The following is an 8,099-nucleotide window of genomic DNA, read 5'->3' as shown; positions in this document are numbered from 1 at the left end:
AATAATCGCTGAATACTCAATACTTAGGACATATTGTGATTAGGGTTGTGCATCGATTCAAAATCGAACCGAACCGAACCGACCCGATTTATAAAACCTGAAATCGAACCGAATCAAACCGTTAGAAGGCTAAAAACCGACCAAAACCAAACCGATCTAACCGTACCGAACCGATTTGTTCTCTCTCTCTTTTTTTTCCGAAATTAGCCACTATAAATTCAGTTTAATAGCAACTATAATCTGAAATCAGACCCTATTAATTGAGTTTAATAGCAACTAAACTAACAACAATCTGAAAACTGAAAATGAACTAATTCAGCCACTAATTCTCACCACAAATTTTGTCTTGACTTTAAAAGGAACAAAAATAAATCAGCGACTAATTCTCACTACAAATTCTCGCCAACTAAACAGATCTAAACACATATAATCTCTTCGCAACTAAACAATCTAATCATACTCGCTGGTCTGCTGCTACTGCGAGAAGGGAGATGACGCCGGTCTGCATCAGCGGGGGAGGAGAAGTCGGGGTGGGGAGGTGGCGCAACTGGTGCCGGTCTGCTCATGCTGCGTCGTCATAGGCGAGCCGACGTAGGAGAAGCCGGGGTGGAGGCGGTCACTGGTCAGAGTGGCACCGGCGCAGTGTCACCGGGGGAGGAGAATCAGGAGTTTTCACTTAGGGTTTGTTTACTTTGGTAGTAAAATTTTCGTTTGAAAATGATGGATAAGAAAAGGTGAGATAATATTATCTTTTTCTCCTTTTTTTATCATGTGTTTACTTTGTTAGAAATATATGGATAAACAAATTGAAATGTTGGAAAATATTTTCACACCCTCCTAATAGGATAATATTATCCAACATTTGTGAGAAAATGAGTGAAAAGGGGCTGCCCGAATAAATTTTTCAGCCTGACCGGAGAAAATTATCCATCATAGGAAACATGTGAAAATGATGGAAAATATACTTTTTTTAATCTTTTCTATCAAAGTAAACACACCCTTAGGCTAGATTCAATTGGAGGCGGTGGGTAGGGAGTGTCAAGTGTAAGTTAGGGGTAGGGTTTTCAAATTTTACATAATAAAATATAAAATAAATAATATATTGACTAAAATATACTATATGTATCGGTTCGGTTCGGTTCCCGACTGAACCATGGCCGGAAAATCGAAACCTAACCGATACTTGGTCAGTTTTTACCTTAGCGAACCGAACCAAAAATCGACCCAGAAATTCCAAAACCGAACCAAACCAGAAATGATCGGTTCGATCGATTTTTTCAGTCCGGTTCGATTTATGCTCACCCCTAATTGTGATTGTCATATTTATTTTTTGTTTTTTATTTTTAATTTCGGTCGCATTAAATATTAAGATACTGGACATATTTTGTCGAGTCGGGTGCGGATAGACATTGAAGGCAAATTTTGGGGTTGGGTACTCGAAAAGTTCAGGTAGGATACCGACTCGACCCAATTCAAAAGTTTTTTTTTTTTTTTTGAGCGAATACAACTCGACCCTGCCAACTATATAAAACTAGGGTATTAAAAGTTTTTTTTTTTTTTTTTTTGAGGCAAAGTGAATACAAAAGTTTAAACGAAATCCTACTTCAGAATCCTTCTTGGAAAGTATATAAAATTATAGGAGTATTAAATTTTGGGTCTTTTTGGTATGTTGGGCGGCTTAATTTAACTAAATTTGAATTAGAAAATTTATTGGGCTTTAGTAATCGGTTGCTGATTTTCGTTGACAAGGTCAATATCTACAATTATCTTCTGCAGATCGAGCAAGAAATCAAGATTTACTTCTTTTAGTATAACAAGCACGAATTTGACAAGTAACGTGGCACGAGATGCAATTGCAATCTTGCTCTCTAACTCATCTGCAACTTATTTGATATCTCTATGAGAAGAATAACTTTATATAAAATTTAGGAAGAAATAGTTTTTTTTTTTTTTTTTTACTTTTTTTTGTAAAGAAATTCAATAACAATGATAAAGAGAAGAGAAAAGTTGAGGGTGATTTTGGATCTACTTCACGGTATTCATCAGATAAACTAAAGTTGCATAAGCCACCACCAATCTATTGAGAAGAGTAACAAATTATATAGAATCGAGAAGGTTATGTATGAAACTGAAAAGTAGATCATGTCCAGTTTTCGGGGGCTATTAGAGCATTCCCAGCAGATCACCTAAATGCATCATTAACTCTAAATTTAGGCTAAAACAATTGGAAATGAGATAAAAAATGCATCCAACAGATCCCCTAAATTGAATGGGGCCCACAAAAAAATTTACACCTACCTAAATTCAATCTTAAATTTACACTCACCCTAAATTTATTTTAAGCTTATAATTAGTAGGGCCCACACATAATTATTGTTTTTATGTAGAAAATAGGAGATCTGTTGTATGCATTTATAAAATCGAGATCCTAAAATTAAGGGATAATTGCGTGAAAATACACAAACTTTGCCAAAAATCCATATTTGACGCGAAGTTAGGATTTTACATTTTAATACACCAACTTTCGTTGTTGTCCAAATTTGACACGACTTAATTCTTAAAAATTCAAAAAACAACCCCTTTTTGTAAATAATTATACAAAGACCCACTTATGTTATTATTTTGGACATTTAAACCAAAACAAGATATTTTATTATGATGTTTTCTTTTAATCTTTGATCCGCGCCTAAAATGGTTTAAAAGAAAACATCATAAGGAAATATCTTGTTTTGGTTTAAATGTCCCAAACTATAACAAAAGTGGGTCTTTGTATAATTATTTACAAAAAGGGGTTGTTTTTTGAATTTTTAAGAATTAAGTTGTGTCAAATTTGGACAACAACGAAAGTTGGTGTATTAAAATGTAAAATCCTAACTTCGCGTCCAATATGAATTTTTGACAAAGTTTGTGTATTTAGGTGCAATTTTCCCTAAAATTAAATAGGGAAGCTTTAGAAAGAAATATAGGAGCATAATTTTGGGATTTCTGCTGGGAGTGCTCTTAGATTGTAGCCCCCAAATCGTGGACTACAAATAATAGGGTAAAATAGTATATTTATAATTATTTTAAACGGGGGACTATAATGAGTAAAATGGAGGCTAGCTACGAATAGAGTCACCCTCAGTGCAATTATGTTTTTTTTTTATAATTTTCTTATATACCTATATATATATATATATATATAATAGTTTAAAGAAATTAAAATTACAATTTAATCTATTCTTAATTAGTATTTAATTTTCAGTAGGTATGGATGTGTTTGTAGGCACACGAATTTTTGAGGAAATAAATATGTATATTTTTGTTAATTTTATATCTTCTTTATTTGTAAATTAGATACATTATAAATAAAGATATATAGCAATCTTTTTGGCAGCGAGTCTGATAACACTCATGTTTCCATGGTTTTTAATGTTCATATGATGTTAATTTTATAGGAAATTGAGTATTGGATAATTGTTTTGTGCTTAAATTGCTTTATCTTGTGAAATATGTTACTTGGTCGTACTTTGATGATTTTTACAGAAATATGGAGTTCGAATTTGGACTGATGGTCTTAATGAAAGTTATAGATTGTCTCGATATGAGTTCGTAGGCGCAAACGGTTCGCAAATCCGAGTTCGGACGAGGAAGATATGGCCAAAACAAGAAAGTCGCGCGCAACAGTGAATAGTGCCCGACGGGAATTTCCGAATTTTCGGGAGTTTGCGGAATTTTCGGATTTTATCAGTATTTTCGAGCTCTGTACTGTATTTATCCCCTGTGCCTATATATAGGTCTTCTTTTGACCTATTTAGGGTTCCCAACTTTACTTTTTCAGTTCCCAATTTTTATTTTTCAGTCCCAGCTTTAGTTTTTCAGTTCTTAGACTTAATTTTTCAGTTTTATAGCTTTAGTTATTGCTTTCCAGTTTTTACTGCTTGGATTGGATTTCCACAAGATTGAAGATTCAAGCTGCTACAATTCTTCTTATTCAGTTTTTATATAATTCAGTTCTTCCAATTGCTGTTCTTTTAATTATGTTTCTGTTTTATTTTAGTATGTCTGGCTAGTTTCGTTTAGCTGATTCTAGGGTTTGTAAATAGTTGATTGAATTTATGTAATTTATTTGTTAATACCTTTGTGACTTCCAGTTTATGATTCATAATCCTGGTACTTAATTTCTTGTGAATTATCTGATCAATAGTTTGCATGTTTAGTTATTCGGTTTGAGACCTAGCGGAGATAACTGTTTAGCGGATTCAGGAATGTATGATATGATTTTAACCTTGAGACCTAGCGGAGATAGGTGGATCATAGGGAGCTATTCTTAGGAGCTATTGGGAGTTAGTAGATTTTCTTGAGACCTTACGGAGATAGATAGTTTACTAATCTACGATCGTTGCTGCTCTAGCGAGAGTGATTGATTAATTAAGTGATCTCTCATCATAACTGGATTAAACTGGTACATAGGATTAATAGATTTATTGCGTAGATTTAGTTAACGAATTTACTACTCTAGGATCAGTTGTCTTTTAATATTTGGTTTTTCATACGTGTTTTGATTTATTGCTATTTGTGTTTAGTGTTAATCAGTCCTCCTTATTTTCGTTTGCCTGTCTACTGTGAGTGTCTGTTTAGAAGATAGCTAGAGTTGTTTCGATTTTTCAATCCCTGTGGATACGATACTTGATTACTTGTTGTTTGCTACAATTACCTGTGTTAGTTGCAGTCATTTTTGTTGCTAAAAAATTAGTGATCAGAGTCAAATATTAAAATTGATACAAGAGCCAATAAAATCATGTCACGTCATCCCTAGGCCCATAATTACGGGCTCAGACTCAAAGCCTAGCTCTTCCTACAACTATAAATAGAGGCCTCCATATCAATTTTAAACACACCAAATCATAATTAAAGAGCTCAAGAATTGGATAATTCTCTACAACGAACTTCTCTCCAATATTGTGTCCCATCGAGGTTCAAGTCGTTCTTCTTGTAAGTAGTCCAAAGGCATTCTTCGTATAAGCAGCCCAAAGTTCAAGTCATATCCAACGTTCGATCCAGAATCAAGGTGTAGACCCTCTGCATCAACATTACAAAACTCAAAGCTCAAGTCAACCTAACACCGCTCGTATTTCAGACGGCAGTGACATCTCATTTCTCCAAACCCTAAATCCCTAATTTGCCATCTCTCTGATCTCTCTCTTGTGTTCGGTTTACCATAGTGATGCTGTCGTCGACCATCTCCTCTCTAAACTCTGGCGACAAGCAAAGCCTTCACGCCGCCGGCGACCTTCGTCTCCCTCTTGCCAGGACAACTGAGGTAAGGTCGTTGTCCGCCTGACTCGAGGGTCTGAGAAGATGAACCTTAGAATCCGCCGCCTTCCCGCAGTTGTCCACTTGACTCGATGGTTTGGGGAAAAGACACAAAAAACGAAGATGTTTCTACTAAAATGCTACTACGTCATTCTTGTTATTTTCGGCGCCGTGTGTGTCCTATTTTTGCCGAAAATGCGACTCATAGGAAATTTCGAAAAAGTTAATAGTTCATAGTTTTAAATTAGAAGTTCAAAGATTGTGGAAAAAATGAAATTTGACCAAAGTTTATGAATTTAGAGGCAATTAATCCTTATAAAATTATTTATCATTTATGGAAAAGTAAATCGTAAATGATTGTTTATTACGTACTAATTATAACATAAATTATCTATGCAATTTAATTGCGATGTTTTAAAATTATTTTATATATTTCATTAGTTTTAAAATTATTTGTACATTAAAGTATATAAGTGTTGGGGACTTAATGAATTATCCTAACCCTTGTTTTGATGATACAAAAATCCTTAAGTTTTCTTTGTAATAGACTAGAACCCTTCGAACTCAAGTGTTAGAGTTCATCTTCTAGTTGTTTAGTGTTCTGAAGACTGAAGACTGAAGATCGGAGGAATGAAGAACAAAGGACTAAAGACTGAAGACTGAAGAACTCGACTGTTGTTCGCGTTTAAAAGCAAAAGTCAAATACTGATATTTGACTAAACGAGTTTCTCAACTGAAGAATCAGTTATGACTGATTCATCTAATGCTGGCTACGTGGAATCAGCGGACTGATACTAAAGTCAAGTATCAGTTGACATTCTTCCTCGGACTGAAATTCCAACATTAAAAGGAAGCCACACAATCAAAGTACGGCCGCATTAAATGCAGAGATACAGAGGATCGTCCTTTCTCTGTAGAGCATTCCTTTTTGGTGATTACCTTTTCAGAGGCGCCTTACCTCCTGTACCTGAGTAGCTGTTTCTCACCAAACAAGGAACTTCGAAGATTGAAGCCTCAGCAAAATTCGAATTACTCTCCAACGGATGAATTCTTGAAGACCATCTCTGCCAGCGGATCTATTCAAGACCTCTCTTATAAGTAGAGCTCGAGGATCACTTCAATCTTCACCGATTCAAATACACAAGCTGAAACAATGTCGAAATCGCCACTCAGCCAATCAAAGCCTTCCAAAGTTTGAATCGAAGATGAGAATCTCAAAGTTAAAATCAGTCCATTGCTAATTACATATATTCTCTTAGAACCTTAGGCAAATATTGTTTATCCTAAGCCTACGTTACTGATTACAGAGAGCCTGTTCTCTGTGGTCTAATTGGTAGTTTTCGAACCTCCTTTCAACTGCGCGAAAAGAGTGTTTGAGTTGTGTGGAGTTCAGACTAGTGTTCTGACTCCAAAATGATCTTAGTACCCAGTGCGTACTAAGTGATTGAGAAATTCAACCCAGTGTGTTGGTACTGAAAAATGTATTTTCAGTTCAAGGTTTGCTGTGCACCCGTAAGCATAAGCCCAGAGTGTTTGTCAGTGTGATCAACTGACCGGGGACATTGGAATTGGATTCCAAAACACGTAAAAATCCCTTTGTCGTTTATCGCTTTCAGTTTACTTTCTTATTTGTGCTCAAACGTCTTTAACTGAAACTGATTAAGTGCAAAGTGAAACATAAACCTAACAATATGTTAACCACAAAGGCTATTTCAAAAGAAAAAGTTTTCTGTTGCCAGTGTTATAAGTCTAACTGATAAATCTTCGGATAGTCAGTAAGATTCATTATACTCATCTGTTTTATATCTAAGACTGAAGCCTTGCTCATATCAGTTAAAGTCTTGGACTTAACTGATATCTATTTACTGAAGAGAGATTCAGTATTAGTCTTCAACCTTTGGAATCAAAGTTTTCCGTAACTCTTTCGATAGTCAAAAGGTTGTGCTTGTTGTTTGAAAAATAGCCTATAGGTGTATTTCCCCCCCCCCCCATACACCTATTCTAGACCTTCCGGGACCTAACAATTGGTATCAGAGTAGGTTGTTCGCAAGAACAATTTACTTTGACCCGGTTCTACTGAACTAGATCATTTTTCAAAAAGAAGGTCTTAAAATCTATTTTCTTTTAAAAGTGCTACTTGCGTTCTTTTTCTGTATATCTTTCCTTTCTTGAACTATGAAAACTAACCACATTAGGGCTTCATCACTCTCGATGTTCTGTATTGAAAAATACGATATTTGGATATTTCGGCTGGAAAGCTATCTCAATGCTCAACACTGCCAAATGTGAGAAGTCATCACCAGAGGGGCAATCATCATTACAGAAACAGTCAAGAGGACTCCCCTTGACCCCACAAAGGATCCCTACGACGAAGTTCAAATCAAAGACAAGGCCAACTTCACCACTGAAGAGAGAAAATAAGATGAGTTGGACAATCTCGCCAAGAGCATCATCTACAAAATAGTTCGAGACAAATATGTCACCAAGATCATTAAATGCACAACCGCAAAAGAGAAGTGGGACATTCTCGAAGGAATGTGCGTCGAATTAGATGAGATAAAAGAAAATAAGCTATCCATAGCTTGTCAAAAGTTCGACTCCATCCTGATGCTCAAGAACGAATCTATTGAAGAGATGGAGCACAGATTCAATCAAATCCAGAATGTGGTTCAGTCCATTTCAAAGGACAAGTATACCCAATGAGAAATCAACCTGAAAATTCTACAAGCCCTCCCGCGAGTATTAATACTTATATTCTTAACTAATTAGTCAAATAATCATTATCGTTACAAAAGATAATTATT

General features: G+C 35.4%; 1 long non-coding RNA gene across 1 annotated transcript; it reads left to right on the top strand.

Annotated features, from left to right (window-relative positions):
* Positions 1-210: 210 nt before the first annotated feature.
* Positions 211-3,840, top strand: LOC131004482 (uncharacterized). The gene is made up of 2 exons (XR_009095028.1): positions 211-734; positions 3,573-3,840. It is a non-coding gene; the product is annotated as an uncharacterized LOC131004482 (long non-coding RNA).
* The last annotated feature ends 4,259 nt before the right edge of the window (positions 3,841-8,099 follow it).

This window comes from Salvia miltiorrhiza, unplaced genomic scaffold (assembly GCF_028751815.1).
Source record: "Salvia miltiorrhiza cultivar Shanhuang (shh) unplaced genomic scaffold, IMPLAD_Smil_shh original_scaffold_404, whole genome shotgun sequence".
Lineage (NCBI taxonomy): Eukaryota > Viridiplantae > Streptophyta > Magnoliopsida > Lamiales > Lamiaceae > Salvia > Salvia miltiorrhiza.
The sequence above is the reverse complement of the archived record's forward strand: the minus strand, read 5'-3'. Positions and strand labels throughout refer to the sequence as shown.